Raw genomic sequence first — 18720 nt, 5'->3', positions numbered from 1 at the left:
AACCACACTGCTGTGGGTCTGAAGTCACAGGCAGATAACAGATAGACAGGAGAATGGTTTGCATTTTATAGCAGATTTAATCTTTAATTTAGTTAAAGTAAATGATTCTTATGCATTGCTGACTTTTTTTATTAGTCACACATGGAACTCAAATCAGCTTTGCAGAATTGTTTACTTCCAATCTAGCATTATAGCGCATTGGGATTGGATGCTTATTGTATTGTAACATTGCATTTTATTATAATCTGTAATATTGAATTTTACTGTAACGTGTAATATTGAATTTTACTGTAACGTGTAATATTGAATTTTACTGTAACGTGTAATATTGAATTTTACTGTAACCTGTAATATTGAATTTTACTGTAATGTGTAATATTGAATTTTACTGTAACCTGTTGCATTTTCAAGAATTTTTCTGCATATGAAGCAAATTTTGACGTTAAAAAACTTTGTGCTTTCAACGAGTCCGACCTAGACCAGGTTTCCGTATTGATTGTTTAAATCATTATTGAATGCACTCTATTTACTTAAAGGCTATCCCAAGATGTTAAACATTAGTAAACACTGCTTACTGCAATTGTCAACTTTGGTGTAGCTTTTTTTAAAAAATAAAGATTTACGAACTTTTAAACATTTTGTTGTGTAGAATTTGTAATTTACAACATCTTCTGGTTATGTTCATTCAGCTCGATTATAACTTACCTGCTCTGCTGACTGAATTGTCAGGTCAGCCTCAACATTTGATTTTGTGGCTGAGAAATTTAACTTCCATCTCAAACTGGTCTGTGGACAATCATTCTGAAGAATGATTCTAACAGACGTCCAGACCAATTTAGGCCTGGGTCTCATTTAAATGCCATTGCACCATACGGGCACCTTACTGCAACTTGCTGGATCTGGTAGTGAAGGAATCCAGCCAGATCCTAAACTGAGGCAGCAACAGATTGGGTTTGGGAAAGGAGGGTAATGGTGAGGGAGGGGACTGAGGGAATTTTGAACAGACCAGTGTTTGGTGGCTCTATGAGGAGCACTCCTGCCCCCAAAACACAAAAACTCCAAATTTCCTTGCCCAGTTTTTGAGGAGCTGACAGTGATCCCTTTAAGAACCAGCAGGTTATTCTCCACAAGGCATGGTATAACTGGATAGATTGTACATGGCACACGCTCCACACATTAGTCGCTGAATTTTGCAGTTGGTGCACTGGCACCAGCATTGAACCGATATTTGCTGATTTAAGTAGCTAACAGCTACCTCGTTTATTACTGCTCTTATCTCACTTTCTAGTATTTCTGGCCCATTGAAATTGATATCGATATTACTCTCTCCATCTCAGATCAATCATTTCAGCTTTTTCATTTTTTGCAATTAGTTCTTCAACATTCTCTTTTCATCTTTTTCTTACTTCACCTGGCTTTGTTAATAAAACACTTTCCTTATTCTCCGTGCTGTTGTTTTCAATCCTTTATGCTGAGTCTCTCTTGTTTTGCATACATAAGGTGTACTCTTCCCCCTTAATCCAATTCTTCGAGTATATCAGACTGCTCTTTTAACCGTTGTTCTTGTACCGTTTCTGTTTCTTTTATTCAAGTGTCTGTCTTTCAGCTTTGCCTGCATTTATTGCCCATCCCAAATTGCCCTTCAGAAGGTGGTAGTGAGCTGCCTTCTTGAGCTGCTGCAGTCCATGTGGTGTAGGTACACCCACAGTGCTGTTAGGAAGGGAGTTCCAGGATTTTGACCCAGTGACAGTGAAGGAACGGTGATATATTTCCAAGTCAGGGTGGTGAATGACTTGGAGGGGAACTTCCAGGTGTTGGTGTTCCCATCTATCTGCTCCCCTCGTCCTTCTAGATGGTAGTGGTCGTGGGTTTGGAAGGTGTTGTTGAAGGTGCCTTGGTGAATTCCTCGTACTGATAATTCTTCCATTTTCTCCTTTCTTCAATCTTTCATTACATTGTAGTTTGTAAGCTCCCCCGCCTCTGGTCTAAAAGTTCTTGTCTCTACTCTTGATATCATTGACACACAATAACTTGGGATACTGTTTGACTAAATATGAAACACCTTCACTAAATCTCTAAACAATAGTAAATACTCCCAATGACATTAGCTGCTTAGGAATCCCACAAGCTAGAGTCCACCTCGGGTGGTCAGCCCTTCAACAGATCTCCCAGCGTGACTTCAGAATGACTGACCAGGCCATTCTGCCGACTGTAGTAACAATGACCTTTGCTGTGTCTTTATATGCTTCCCTGAACCTGGCCTTTGGCACATAATGTAATACCTTGAATCGGACCATCCGATTGGATTATTAATCCTACCCTGGCCATCTAGGACCACCCCGACATGGACATATCTTGCCCTCAGCCGGGGTGGGTGTCTCCAGGTGCATGCCACCAATGGGTGTGGTCACAGTATCTTGGGACAGGACGAAGGCAATTCACACATAGATGAAGTGTCTGTGGCAAATCATCACCTCAGGGGCCTGTCCTGACGTGTGTGTGTATTTGTGTGTCTGTGTGTGTGTGTATTTGTGTGTCTGTGTGTGTGAGTGTGTGTCTGTGTGTGTGTGTATTTGTGTGAGTTTGTGAGTGTGTGTCTGTGTGAGTATGTCTGTGTGTGTGTATTTGTGTGTCTGTGTGTGTGAGTGTGTGTCTGTGTGTGTATGTATTTGTCTGTCTGTGTGTATTTGTGTGTCTGTGTGTGAGTGTGTGTCTGTGTGTGTGAATTTGTGTGTCTGTGTGTGTATTTGTGAGTGTGTGTCTGTGTGAGTGTGTGTCTGTGTGTGTGTGTATTTGTGTGAGTTTGTGAGTGTGTGTCTGAGTGAGTGTGTGTCTGTGTGTGTGTGTGTCTGTGTGTGTGTATTTGTGTGTCTGTGTGTGTGAGTGTGTGTCTGTGTGTGTATTTGTGTGTGTGTCTGTGTGTGTGTGTGTATTTGTGTGTCTGTGTGTGTGTATTTGTGTGAGTGTGTGTCTGTGTGTGTGTGTGTGTATTTGTGTGAGTGTGTGTGTGTCTGTGTGTGTATTTGTGTGTGTGTGTGTGTGTGTGTGTGTATTTGTGTGTGTGTATTTGTGTGTCTGTGTGTGTGTGTGAGTGTGTGTGTGTGTATTTGTGTGTGTGTGAGTGTGTGTGTATTTGTGTGTGTGTGTGTGTATTTGTGTGTGTGTGTGTATTTGTGTGTGTGTGTGTGTATTTGTGTGTGTGTGTGTATTTGTGTGCGTGTGTGTGTATTTGTGTGTGTGTCTGTGTGTGTGTGCGTGTGTGTGTGTGTATTTGTGTGAGTGTGTGTGTGTATTTGTGTGAGTGTGTGTGTATTTGTGTGTGTGTGTGTGTGTGTCTGTGTGTGTGCGTGTGTGTGTGTCTGTGTGTCTGTGTGTGTGTGTGTATTTGTGTGAGTGTGTGTGTATTTGTGTGTGTGTGTGTGTCTGTGTGTCTGTGTATGTGTATGTGTGTGTGAGTGTGTGTGTGTGTTTGTTTAGCTGAAACTGCCTTTATTTAAAAAAATTTGAGCCTCAGCGATTCCTTTGGTGAAAACTCTTTTCCATGTTTTAACCACCATGAGACAAGCTCACAGGACTCCACCAAAACCAACTTACATTCATTAATATGAAAGAAATAAAAGCATGGTTACATGATTAAAAGTGATTCATACAATACAATTTAAATGATGCATTGGCTTACAAATTACAACCCATAGTTTCTTGATCCTTTTTCCTCTTAAAAATCCCTTTGCTATTTTCCCCTCCCTTGAGATTCTTTAATCTGTTTCCATTGCTCGTTCCTGTTGCTGTTATCCTGATCTTTATCTTTATCCTGATCTGTTATCCTGATCTTTACCAGCTGCTGCTACATTCACTTCATTTACAAATTCTTCACTTTCCTCTTTCAGCCTCTCGAGGTTCCACTGTTTTCTGCATATTCCACCCTGGATCTTCTTCAGCTGGAATACTGTTCCTGTTTTATTGATGTTTCATTGTGAACTGTGAGGAGGGTGGTGTAGAAATTCAAAAGGACACAGACAAGTTGGTGGAGTGGGCAGACAAGTGGGAGGTGAAATTTAATTAATGAGAAATGTCAGGAGATTCATTTTGGTAGGAAAAACATCGATAAACGATATAAAATAAAGGAAACAATTCTAAAAGGAGTGCAGGAGCAGAGGGACCTGGGTGTATGTGCACATAAATCATTGAAGGTAGCAGGACAGGTAGAGAGAGCAGTTAATAAAGCCTATAGTATCCTGGGTTTTATTAATAGGTGCGTAGGGTACAAGAACAGGGAGATTATGTTAAACTTGTACAAAACTCTAGTTTGACCTCAGCTGTGTCCAGTTCTGGGTGCTGCACTTTTGGAAGGTATTAGGGAGAGTGCAGAAAAGATTCATGAGAATAATTCCAGGGTTGAGGAACTTCAGTTACACAGGCCAGAAACCCTCCCTGTCGGGGGTGTTGCACGGGGACAGGCTGGTGCGAACCCGATTGCACCCCCCCAATCGGGGACACGCCACCATTTTACGTGGGTGGGCCATTTAAGGCCCGCCCAGTGTGACGCTCACCGGAAGCGCTAAGCGCCTGAAAGAGCGCAGAGATCTCCCCGAGGCACGGAGGTGCCTCAGGAAGATTTGTTTCAGTGTTAAAGTTATAAATAAAGGTTTTTAACACTTTTAAAACATGTCCCCCTCATGTGACACTATCACATAAGCTGGGACATGTCAAAGAATAAATGTATAAATTTTTATTAGATTTTAAAACACTTCATGAAACCTCATCCCGCCCGTGGATGAGGTTTCATGATAAATGTGAAGGCCGCCTGGGCTCTTCACCTGCCCCGCCGCTAACATTAAGGTTGGACGGGCAGCTCAGTTAACTATTTTAATTAGTTTTTAACAGGTATTAATAGGCCTTTGACAGTCCGGTGGGATTGTAGCCGACTCGGCTGTGCACACACCGATCTGGAAATCTAAATGACGCGCGGTGACCTCGGGACGCACACACGCTCGCCGACAGGAAAATTCTTCCCATTGGCCAGGATTTTCTGGCCCAGTTGTGGGTGGGACCCGCCGCGGGCGAGGCAGTGCCACAGGGCACCGGAAGATCGTGGCGGTGGGCGGGCGTGGAAAACCCCCCCAATGAGTTACAAAGGACATCACTTACATAAATATCTAAGGTTAGTAAAGCCACATAAACTATTCCTGGTTGGTCAAGGGGAGCGTTGCATCACACGCGGAGCTGAAACTCTTTCGAGTTATCAACAGTCACAGATTGCAACTCTTTCGAATACAATCACAGTTCTTGGTTTCCGGGAGTGGGACATGAACCCACAACCCTCTGATTCAGAGGCGAGGGTGCTATGGACTGAGCCACAGCTGACAAGATGAGCGGGGTAAAGAAGTGGTTAATTGGATAACAGCCAGGATAAGGATGTCCTCATGGCAGAGAAAACACCCTCCAGAGACAAGACCAAAACAAGAGACAAAGGAGGGAGAGGGAAAGAGAGACAGAGAGAGAGCGAGCAACAGGGACAGAGAGAGTCACAGAGACAGAGAGAGAAAGAGAAAGTGAAAATCCGTTAGTGTGCCCTACCAATCCAGTTCTTGGCATGGGCATAACTTCCGCGTTAACCTGTAAATCACAGTAATCAGAGAGAAACTGTTCCCATTGGCGGAAAGATCAAGATCCAGAGGGCAGAGATTTAAGGCAATTGGTAAAAGAAGCAATGATGACAAGAGGAGAAATGGTTTTTACTCAGCAACTGATTAGGTTCTGGAATAGAAACATGGAAACTAGGAGCAGGAGTAGGCCATTCAGCCCTTTGAGCCTGCTCCGCCATTCAATATGATCATGGCTGATCCTCTATCTCGACGCTATATTCCCGGTTTTCCCGCTAGAGTTCAGAAATCCATTTATTTCCTTCTTAAATATATTCAGTGACTTGCCCTCCACAGCCTCTGTGGTAGAGAATTCCACAGGTTCACCACCCTCTGAGCGAAGAATTTCTCCTCATCTCAGTCCCAAATGGCCCACCCCGTATCCTGAGACTGTGACCCCTTGTTCTAGACGCCCCCAGCCAGAGGAAACATCATCCCCGCATCCAGTCTGTCCGCCCCTGTCAGAATTTTATATGTTTCAATGAGATCCTCTCTCATTCTTCTAAACTCCAGTGAATACAGGGCCTAGTCGGCCCAATCTCTCCTCATACGACAATCCTGCCATCCCAGGAATCAGTCTGGTGAACCTTCGCTGCACTCCCTCTATGGCAAGAATATCCTTTCTTAGGTAAGGAGACCAAAACTGCACACAATACGCCAGGTGTGGTCTCACCAAGGGCCTGTACAGCTGCAGTAAGACATCCTTGCTCCTGTACTCAAGTCCTCTCGCAATGAAGGCCAACATACCATTTGCCTTCTTAACTGCTTGCTGCACCTGCATGCTTGCTTTCAGTGATTGGTGTACAAGGACACTCAGGTCCCTTTGTACATCAACATTTCCCAATCTATCACCATTTAAATAATACTCTGCCATTCTGTTTTTCCTATCAAAGTGGATAACATCACACTTATCCATGTTATGCTGCATCTGCCATGTATTTGCCCACTCACTCAACCTGTCTAAGTCACCTTGAAGCCTCTTAACATCCTCCTCACCATTCATATTCCCACCAAGTTTCATGTCAGCAGCAAACTTGGAAATATTACATTTAGTTCCCTAACCCAAATCATTGATATATATTGTGAATAGCTGGGGCCCAAGCACTGATCCCTGTGGTACCCCACTAGTCACCGCCTGCCACTCCGAAAAAGACCCATTTATTCCAACTCTGTTTCCTGCCTGCTAACCAATTCTCAATCCATGCCAATATATTACCCCCAATCCCATGTGCTTTAATTTCACACACTAACCTCTTATGCGGGACTTTATCAAAAGCTTTCTGCAAATCTAAATATACCACATCCACTGGTTCTCCCTTATCTATTCTGCTAGTTACATCCTCAGAAACCTCCAGTGGGTTTGCCAAACATGATTTCCCTTTCATAAATCCATGCTGACTTTGTCTAATCCTGTTGATATTTTCTAAGTGTCCTGTTATCATATTCTTTATACTAGAATCTAGCATTTCCTACAACTGAGGTTAGGCTAACCGGCCTGTAGAACCATAGAACACTACAGCACAGAAAACAGGCCATTCGGCCCTTCTAGTCTGTGCTGAAATATTATTCCGCTAGTCCCATTGACCTGCACCTAGTCCATAACCCTCCAGACCTCTCCCATCCATGTATCTATCTAATTTATTCTTAAAACTTAAGAGTGAGCCCGCATTTACCACGTCAGATGGTAGCTCGTTCCACACTCTCACCACTCTCTGAGTGAAGAAGTTCCCCCTAATGTTCCCCCTAAACCTTTCCCCTTTCACCCTAAAGCCATGTCCTCTCATGTTTATTTCTCCTAATCTAAGTGGAAAGAGCCTACTCGCATTTACTCTGTCTATACCCCTCACAATTTTGTAAACTTCTATTAAATCTCCCCTCATTCTTCTACGCTCCAAGGAATAAAGTCCTAACCTGTTTAATCTTTCCCTGTAACTCAACTCCTTAAGACCCGGCAACATCCTAGTAAATCTTCTCTGCACTCTCTCAATCTTACTGATATCCTTCCTGTAGTTAGGCGACCAGAACTGCACACAATACTCCAAAGTTGGCCTCACCAATGTCTTATACAACCTCACCATAACATCCCAACTCCTATACTCAATACTTTGATTTATGAAGGCCAGTATGCCAAAAGCTTTCTTTACAACCCTGTCTACCTGTGACGCCACTTTCAGGGAATTATGTATCTGAACTCCCAGATCCCTTTGTTCCTCCGCACTCCTCAGTGCCCTACCATTTACTGTGTATGTCCTACCTTGGTTTGACCTTCCAAAATGTAACACCTCACACTTTTCCGCATTAAATTCCATCTGCCATTTTCTGGCCCATTTTTCCAGTCCAGATCTCTCTGCAAGCTTTGAAAGCCTTCCTCGCTGTCCACAACGCCTCCAATCTTAGTGTCATCAGCAAACTTGCCGATCCAATTCACCACATTATCATCCAAATCATTGATAAAGACAACAAACAACAATGGTCCCAGCACAGATCCCTGAAGCACACCACTAGTCACAGACCTCCAGTCTGAGAAGCAATCATCCACTACCACTCTGTCTTCTCCCACACAGCCAATTTCAAATCCAGTTTACAACCTCTCCATGGATACCAAGTGTCTGAACCTTCTGAACTAACCTCCCATGTGGGACCTTGTCAAAGGCCTTACTAAAGTCCATGTAGACAACATCCACAGCCTTTCCTTCATCTACTTTCTTGGTAACCTCCTCGAAAAACTCTACAAGGTTCATTAAACACGACCTACCACACACAAAGCCATGCTGACTATCCTTAATCAGCCCTTGGCTGTCCAAATAATTATATATCCGATCTCTCAGAACACCTTCCAATAACTTACCTACTACTGACGTCAGGCTCACTGGCCTATAATTACCTGGTTTACTTTTGGAGCCTTTTTAAAACAACGGAACAACATGAGCTACCCTCCAATCCTCCGGCACCTCACCCGTGGCTAAGGACATTTTAAATATTTCTTCCAGGGCCCCTGAAATTTCTACACTAGTGTCCCTCAAGCTCCGAGGGAATATCATGTCAGGCCCGGGGGATTTATCTACCTTTATTCGCTGTAAGGCAGCAAGCACCTCCTCCTCTTTAATCTCTATATGTTCCATGAAACTACTGCTTGTTTCCCTTCCTTCCTTATACACCATGCCAGTTTCCTGAGTAAATACTGATGCAAAAAAACTGTTTAAGATCTCCCCCATCTCGTGAGGCTCCACACATAGACGGCCACTCTGATCTTCAAGGGGACCAATTGTGTCCCTTACTATCCTTTTACTCTTAATATACTTGTAGAAACCCTTTGGGTTTACCTTCACATTATCTGCCAAAGCAACCTCATGTCTTCTTTTTGCCTTCCTGATTTCCTTTTTTTAGTATTTTCTTACATTTTCTATACTCTACAAGTACCTCATTTGCTTCTTGTTGCCTATACCTGCTATACACCTCTCTCTTCTTCTTAACCAGATCGGCAATATTCCTTGAAAACCAAGGTTCCCTATGCTTGTTAACTTTGCCTTTAATCCTGACAGGAACATGCAAACTCTGCACTCTCAAAATTTCGCCTTTGAATGCCTTCCACTTACTGAACACATCCTTGCCAGAAAACAACTTCTGCCGATCCACTCTTCCTAGACCCTTTCTCATTTCCACAAAATTGGCCTTTCTCCAATTTAGAATCTCAACTCGAGGACCAGACCTATCCTTATCCATAATTAACTTAAAACTAATGACATTGTGGTCACTGGATCCAAAATGTTCGCCTACACATACTTCTGTCATCTGACCTGTCTGGTTCCCTAATAGGAGATCAAGTATTGCATCCTCTCTCGTTGGTACCTCTATATATTGATTTAGAAAACTTTCCTGAACACATTTGACAAACTCCAAGCCATCCAGCCCTTTTACAGTATGGGAGTCCCAGTCAATATGTGGAAAGTTAAAATCTCCTACTATCACAACTTTCTGTTTCTTACATCGGTCTGCTATCTCTCTACAGATTTGCTCCTCCAATTCTCTCTGACTATTGGGCGGTCTATAATACAACCCTATTAGTGTGGTCACACCTTTCCCATTCCTCAGCTCCACGCATATGGCCTCTGTAGACGAGCCCTCCGGGCTGTCCTGTCTACGCACAGCTGTGATATTTTCCTTGACTAGTAATACCACTCCTCCCCCTTTCATCCCTCCCCCTCTATCACGTCTGAAACAATGGAACCCCAGAACATTGAGCTGCCAGTCCTGCCCCACCTGCAACCAAGTCTCACTAATAGCAATAATCTATAATAATAATATAATAATCTAAAATAATCTATAATAATTATAATAGTAATTCCCTGTTTTCTCTCCCTCCTTTTTTAAACAGTGGGGTTACGTTTGCCACCCTCCAATCTGCTGGGACTGTTCCAGAATCTACAGAATTTTGAAAGATGACAACCAACACATCCATTATTTCCATGACCACCTCCTTTAGAACCCTGGGATGTAGATTATCGGGCCCTGGGGATTTATCAGCTTTCAGTCCCATTAATTTCTCCAGCACTGTTTTTTCAGTAATACTAATTTCCTTCGGTTCCTCCTTCTCACTAAACCCTTGGTTCCCTCGCATTTCTGGGAAGTTATTTGTGTCTTCCTCCATGAAGAGAGAACTAAAGTGGTTGTTTAATTGTTCTGCCATTTCCTTGTTCTTCATTCTCATTATAAATTCTCTCATTTCGGACTGAGCAAGAGAGTGATGGAGACAATGTCAATCGAGGCTTTCAAGACGGAATTGGATTCAAGAGAGAATCTGCAAAGGAAGAATGTGCAGATTACAGTGAAAAGGCATAGGAGTGGGGCTAGGTAAATTGCTCCTTTAAAGGGCTAGCATAGACATGATGGGCCAAATGGCCTCTTTCTGTACTGTAACCATCCTGTTTTTTTCTGAAAACATTTTTATGCTATGTGTGGTTAGGATTTGAATGCAGTGAGGGTGTTGGATACAGATTTAATCACATCATCCAGGGATATGGAGAAACAGAGGGGGAATGTGACTAGCTGGATTCCTCTTTGAAACAGCTCGGGCAGATTTGATGGAGCAAATGCCTTCCTTCTGTGCCGTACTAATCTATGACTCCATGATTCAACTTTCATGAGTAAGATACTTCTCACTGGAAAACTAAACTGAGCCATTGGAGGTACTTGTGTCCTAACTCATAGACTCATAGACGTTTACAGCACAGGAAGAGGCCATTCGGTCCATTGTCTCCACACCGGTCAACAAAGATCTGACTATACTAATCCCATTTTCCAGCGCTTGGCCCATAGCCCTGGAGGACTATGAATATCTAAATAATTATTAAATGTAATGAGAGTTTCTGACTCAACCACCCTTTCAGGCAGTGAGTTCCAGACTCCCACCACCCTCTGGGTGAAAAAAATTCTCCTCAACTCCCCTCTTAGCCTTCTACCTCTTACTTTAAATCTATGCCTCTACTAATGGAAAAAGTGCCTTCCTACCCACCCTATCTATACCCCTCGTAATCTTATCCACCTCTATCAGGTCCTCTCTCAACCTTCGCTGCTCCAAGGAAAACAACTCCAGCCTATCCAACCTTTCCTCATAGCTCAGACCCTCCAGCCCAGACAGCATCCTGGTAAATCTCCTCCACACCCTCTCCAGTGTAATCACATCCTTCCTATAATGTGGTGACCAGAACTGCACACAGTACTCCAGCTGTGGCCTAACTAGTGTTTTATACAGCTCCAACATAACCTCCCTGCTCTTGTATCCTACGCCTCAGCTAATAAAGGCAAGTTTCCCATATGCCTTCTTAACCACCTTATCTACCTGCCCTGCTACGTTCAGGGATCTGTGGATATGCACACCAAGGTCACTCTGATCTTCAGTACTTTCCAGGGTCCTACCATTCATATAGTGCAATCCTTTGCCTTGTTAGCCCTCCCCAAGTGCATTACCTCACACTTTTCCAGGTTGAATTCCATTTGCCACTGCTCTGCCCACCTGACCAGTCCATTGATATCCTCCTGCAGTTCATGCCTATCCTCCTCACTATTTACCACCCTACCGATTTTCGTGTCATCCGCGAACTTCTTGATCATACCCCCTAGATTTAAATCCAAATCATTTATGTACACCACAAACAGCAAGGGCTCCAGCACCGAGCCCTGTGGAACCCCACTGGAAACAGACTTCCAGTCACAGAAACATCCCTCTACCATCACCCTCTGCTTCCTACCTCTCAGCCAATTTTGAATCTAACATGTCACTTTGCCTTGGATCCCATGGGTTCTTACTTTCTTAACCAGTCTGCCATGAGGGGCCTTATCACGGAATCAGAATCACAGAGTCAGTGCGGAAGAGGCCCTTCGGCCCATCGAATCTGCATCGACACGTGAGAAACACCTGACCTACCTACCTAATCTCATTTACCAGCACTTGGCCCTTAGCCTTGAATGTTATGATATGCCAAGTGCTCATCCAGGTACTTTGTAAAGGATGTGAGGCAACCCGCCTCCACCACCCTCCCAGGAAGTGCATTCCAGACTGAGTATCAAAAGCCTTGCTAAAGTCCATGTAGACCACAGCAAATGCATTACCCTCATCAACACTCCTCTTCTTCTTCTACTTCCTCAAAACACTTGACCAAATTTGTCAAACACGAACTTCCCTCAACAAATCCATGCAGACTACTCCTGATTAATCTGTTCATCTCAAAGTGCAGATATGTTCTGTCCCTCAGAATTATTTCTAGTAACTTCCCCACCACCGAGGCTAGACTGACTGGCCTGTAATTTCCTGGTCTATCCCTCCCTCCCTTTTTTAATAATGGGACAACGTTAGCAGTCCTCCAGTCCTCTGTCACCTCACCTGGGGCCAGAGAGGATTTAAAAATTACTGCCAGGGCCCCTGCTATCTCTTCCCTTGCCTCCCTCAACAGCCTGGGATACATCTCATCTGAGCCTGTGGATTTATCCACTTTTAAGGCCGCTAAACCCGCTAGTACCTCCTCTCTCTCTCTGTTAATTTCCTCTAATATTTCACAGTCCTCCACCCTGATGTCTATACCTGCGTCGTCCTTTTTCATTGTGAAGACCGATGCAAAGTATTCATTGAGGACTGTACCCACGTCTTCCGGGTCTACACACAGATTACCTCTATGGTCCCTAATTGGCCCTACTCTTTTCCTAGTTATTTTCTTGCTCTTTATATATTTAAGAAACCCCTTCGGGTTTTCCTTTATTTTACCCACCAATGCTTTCTCATGCATTCTCTTAGCTTTCCTAATTTCCTTTTTAACTTCCCCTCTGCACTTTTTGTACTCCGCTAAGGACTGCCGTATTGAGCCTCGGTATCTGCCATAAGCTTCTCTTTTTTTCTCAATCCTAACCTTTATGTCCCTACCAGGATTCTCTGGACTTGGTCCCCCACTTTGTCTTTACACTTTATTTGCCCTGTATTCTCGCTATTTCCTCCTTGAATGCCTCCCACTGCTCTGACACAGTTTTATCTGCAAGTAGCTGCTCCCAGTCCACTTGGGCCAAATTGTATCTCGTTTTAGTAAAATTAGCCTTTCACCAGTTTAGAACTTTTATTCCCAGCCCAACCTTATCCTTTTCCATAACTATCCTCAATCTAACTGAATTATGGTCACTATCTCCAAAATGCTCCCCTGATACTGATACACCTTCCACCTGTCCGGGCTCATTTCTGAATATTAGGTCCAGAACTGCCCCCTCCCTTGTTGGGCTTTCTACGCACTGGCTAAAAAAGTTCTCCTGGATGCAACTTAAGAATTTTGCTCCCTCCCTGCCTTGCACACTAAAACTATCCCAGTTAACATTTGGGTAGTTAAAATCTTCTACTATTACTGCCCTATTATTCTTACACTTCTCTGAAATTTGATTACATATTTGATCCTCTATCTCTCCCTGACTGTTTGGGGGCCTATAGTACACACCCAACAGCGTGTTTGTCCCTTTTGTGTTTTTTACTTCTACCCATATGGCCTCATTTGATGATCCTTCCAAGATATCATCCCTCCTCACTGCTATAATTGATTCCTTGCTCAATATTGCAACCCCCCCTCCTCTTCTATCCCCCTGTCTATCTTGTCTGAATATCTTATAACCAGGAATATTGAGCTGCCAATCCTGCCCTTTTAGCCAAGTCTCGGTCACAGCTATGATATCACACTCCCACATGCCTGTCTGTGCCCTCAGCTCATCTGTCTTATTCCTCAGGCTCCTTGCATTAAAATATATTCCATTTAGCCTCACTAAACTCACTTCTTTCTTTTCCAGCCTATGTTTGCTCTGCCTTCCAGACTCACTCACCAGTGTTTTAACTTCTAATTCCACCTCAGCTTCTCTCCCTCTGAACTACTTTTCAGGATCCCATCCCCCTGCCAATTTAGTTTAAATCCACCCCAGCAGCATTAGCAAACCTCCCCGCGAGGATGTTGGTCCCGTTCCGGTTCAGATGTAACCCGTCCAACTTGTACAGGTCCCACCTCCCCCAGAAATGGTCCCAATGCTCCCGGAATCTAAAGCCTTCCCTCCTCAGAGTATCTTTTATTTGCTCCCGGAATGTCTAATTGTAATTTGTGGTGAGGGGAAAAGCAAAACAGGTGATGATGCTGCGACAGCTTGTCTGACACTGCACCTGACTTCCTTTTTCAATGGGAATGTTAGCTGAACAGATTGTAAAGTTGGTTGCCAATCCACTATCAGCTGTTTTGGTGTTACTGCCTGGGATGAATTCTGTCCCTAATAGATGGTGAAGCAGCTCATTCCCAATTTCAGTCAGAATGTGAGAGGGAGACACTAAGAGGAAAAGGGACATCTCTTCCATTGGGGGTGGAATATCTGGGAGGGAATTTTCATTCCCAGTAACCGATTGAGTTGCGCTGATATTGTCCCAGGAAAAGGCCACCTGTATCCTATTTTCCAGAAAGTAGTGCCGGTGATTTAAAAGAAGGAAGGAAACAACTTTTAAAGGGAGATGAAATAAATTTTAGAAAGAAAAATAAGGCTTAGAAAGCCAAAATTACCAGTCTTGTATGAAATAACATAAATTAAATGAAAGGAATAAGAGGTATAATAATCCATCTGTGCAAAGCCTGTTGCATCCATAATCCAAAGCTATATGAAATAAACTACCTTAACTCTCAGCGGTTAAGACAAGTGTTGTTCATCTATAGTTTAGACAGTACGAGTCTCATACAGTCAGCCAAGCTACAGCTGGCAGCTTGCCGTTATTCTGATACATTTCTGTGTGTTATTCGTTGCGTGTTGTTCAAACCACAAGCACAATGTATTTGGGCAGAGGTTCTGTACGGTGTTGTGTACAGGTCTAGGATAGATCTACAGCATGTCTACAGCATGTCTAAAGCATCTGTTTGGATCTGATGTTGAAAATAATCCTCTTACACTTCATTGGCTGGGAAACACACTGGGATATGTATGTGGTTATAAAAAGACTTTGGCCTCAAAGTTGGGTTCCCTTGTGATTGTAGTTTTGGTGCAATGAGTGTCCTTTTGGTATTGAAATGGCATCTGCAGCGTTTGTACCCAGTTCTGGTGTGGCCATGCTGGGTGTTGTCCTGGTGAAGGTGCGAGTGTTGGTGTGTGTTCTGGGGGCTTGCTGATTAACACTGGTTTGACACCAGACTGTCATTTGTGATCTCACTGCTAAAGCTAACATCCTCTCTTAAACACACATAGTTAAACATGTGAATAACAGCAGGAAGCACTGCCCATCCCACTCTCAGCTTCTATTTTAAAGGATTATCAGCCACAATCAGACTCGATGGGCTGAAGGGCCTCTTCTGCACTGCATGATTCTGTGATTCTGTGAATCAGGTTGGTCACTGATCAATTTCTACAGTCTCCGTTTGAGGTTGTAAACCTGCTGCTGGTTTCCGAAGTTGTCTAAGGTTAGTGATGTTGACAGTAAGCCATGGAAAAGGCCTTATCGTCAGACCATTTGTTCCCAATTACCACTCCCGTCAGCCTGCAGCATCAGAGGGAGATGGACAGAGGCAGGGGAGAAGAGGATAAATACTCACAGTGCCAGTAGCTGAGCTGGTGGCTGCAAATGTGTGATCGATTGACAGCTGTCGTAATCGTAAGTTAAACGTTTTCTTAATGTTATGGGGAGCATGTGACTGCACAGACGAATCAGCCCTAAGTGCGGGGAATCTTGGGGGAAGAGTTTTTTAGCCTTGCTTTTGGAACAAGCATATAGCCTCATCTGGAGCCTGTACATAGAGTTCACTGTTTCTTACAAGAAACCAGCCCTGCATTCCATGTTTATTATAATAAGCGCCAATGCTGCACCTCAACTCGCGACTGTGGGTATTTCGCTTTTTTAGGGGAAGAAAGAAAAGAAGCATACTCTCCAGCAAAGCCTCTATTTAGCAGAATTCACCCGTACGACTCATCCATTGAGGACTGGAGCCAATACATAGAGCGATTAGGTTTCTACTTTGTGGAAGGCTAGTCTCCTAAGTGTCTGTGGGAGCAAAACATATAAACCTAATCCTTAATCTGATGGCTCTGAACGTGCCAAATTCCAGATCCTTCACTGAGCTAGTCGACCTCGCGAAGGGACATTTTCAGCCTAAGCCCTCGGTGATCAGGCAAAGATTCGAGTTTAACTCTTGAGTAAGGATTCCTGGTGAGTCGATCGCAATGTACATTGCAAAGTCGAAGCAGTTAACGGAGCACTGTGACTGCGGGGATTCCTTAAACAACACGTTGCCAGATAGTTTGGTTTGCAGCATAAACAATTACTCAATTCAGCGCCGTTTGGTTACAGAAGTTGAGGTAGATCTAAAGCGCGCCAAGGAGATAGCACGAGCAATGGAGAATGCTGGGAGGGACTCGCAGACCCTGCAGGTGTGCCACATGGCGCTGTTTTGTAGTTAGGGCAGGAACCTGTCACTGGGTGTGGCACAAAGATCAGGGAGGTGACCACGAAGCGGGACACAGTTCCTACCGCTAGAAAAACAAAAAGAAACACTGGAAGCAGCTCATCAGTAACCAGGAGTTAAAGTGTTACTGTTGTAGGGGAAATCATGCACCTGAAGTCTGTAGATTGAAAGAGACAGAATGTCACAACTGCCACAAGAAAGGGCATGTTGTTAAACAGTGCAGGGTGAGATCAAGGCATCCATTCAGACAGCAGGTCAGGTTAAATGAAGTGCACAATATAAATGAGCCAGAGATTATTGAGGCTGACGGTTATTCCCTACACAATCGGAAGGCCAGGAAAACTGAACCATTCACTTTTACACTTCAAATAAGTGGAAAGCCTCTGATCATGGATGTGGACACAGGAGCATCGACCACAGTGGTGGGAGAACACATCTTTCAATAGCTCAGAGAAGGTACCCAGCCATTGAGTTTGGAGAAAACCACTGCTCAGTTAAAAACATATACAGGGGAAGCCATACAGGTGAAAGGCATCACCTCTGTGCCTGTATCATACAGGCAACAGGCAACCCAGCTGCCAATAGTCGTTGTGACAGGAGAAGGACCTAGCCTTCTGGGCTGTGATTGGTTGAAAGAAATCAAACTAAATTGGTCAGAAATGTTTCGGGTCAGGACAGGAGGGATTCTTGAGTTGCTGAAACAGTATGACAGAGTATTCCGAGATGAGCTGGGGAAAATCAAAGGTCTACAAGCTAAAATATACATGGGCCCTGAAGCAACACCCCGGTTTTAGAGCCTTACGCTCTAAAATAAAAGGTAGATGTGGAATTACATGTTTTGGAGCAGTTAGGAATAATCCAGCCAGTCCAATTTTCAGAATGGGCAGCACCCAAAGCCCCTGTGATGAAACCAGACCAAACCATTCGAATACAGAGATTATAAATTAACTGTAAACAAGGCTGCGAAATTAGGCAAATAGCCAATCCCATGGATTGAAGATCTGTATGCTAAACTTGCAGGTGGAAGATCCTACACTAAACTGGACATGAGCCATGCATATCAACAGCTCGAGCTGGACAACATATCAAGAGGTTATGTCACCATAAACACGCACAAGGACCTGTACCAATAAACACGCCTACGCTTCAGTGTGACATCTGCCTGTGTACTTTTCCAACGAACCATGGAAAGCTTACTACAAGGACATCCCCGAGTTGTAGTGTTCCTGGGAGACACCCAGATCACAGGATTCACAGAAGCAGAACGTGTGGCCAACCTGGGAGAGGTTCTGGAGATTTTTGGAGGCTGACATTTGTTGACAAAAGAAAAGTGCACCTTCCAAGCAAAGGAAGTCACGTATTTGGGTCATTGAATGAATGCCCAAGGGTTGCATCCATTAGAGGGGAAAGTCAGGGCTATCAAGGAATCACCCTCTCCTACCAACATCACAGAGCTCAAGTCTTTTTTGGGCATGGTAAACCAATATGGTCGCATCTTGCCTAATCTATCTACGGTGTTAGCTCCTTTACACTTACTATTGAAGAAGAAGCACAGATGGTCCTGGAAGGCACAGCAAGAGGAAGCCTTGTCGTGTCTACTAGTGCACTATGACCTGTCTAAAGAATTGATACTCACTTGTGATGCATCTCCCTACGGAGTGGGAGCAGTATTGTCGCACAAGATGGAGGATGGATCTGAAAGACCGCTAGGATATGTATCCAGAACCCTTTCTGCAAGCGAGAAAGGTTACTCTCAAATTGAAAAAGAGGCTTATCTATCATGTTTGGAGTAAAGAAGTTCCATCAATAGTTGCACAGTCGACACTTCACCATAGGGTCAGGTCTGTTTAGGTCAGGCCTGTCAGGTTTGTTTAGTGAAGATAAGGCAATCCCACCAATAGCCTCTGCTAGAATTCAAAGATGGGTTTTAATTTTGTTGGCATACGAATACACTTTTATGCACCGCCTGCGTGTGTACATAACAAATGCAGACTCCCTCAGTCATCTCTCTTTGCCAGACAGTATTGCACAAGCTCCAATATCTCAAGAGGTTGTACTTGTGTTGAATTTCCTGGACTCCTCACCAGTCTGCGCAAGACAGATAAAGAATTGGACAAATCGGGATCCAATTT

This window comes from Cetorhinus maximus, chromosome 9 (assembly GCF_964194155.1).
Source record: "Cetorhinus maximus chromosome 9, sCetMax3.hap1.1, whole genome shotgun sequence".
Taxonomy (NCBI): Eukaryota; Metazoa; Chordata; class Chondrichthyes; order Lamniformes; family Cetorhinidae; genus Cetorhinus; species Cetorhinus maximus.
This window is presented reverse-complemented; position numbering follows the sequence as displayed.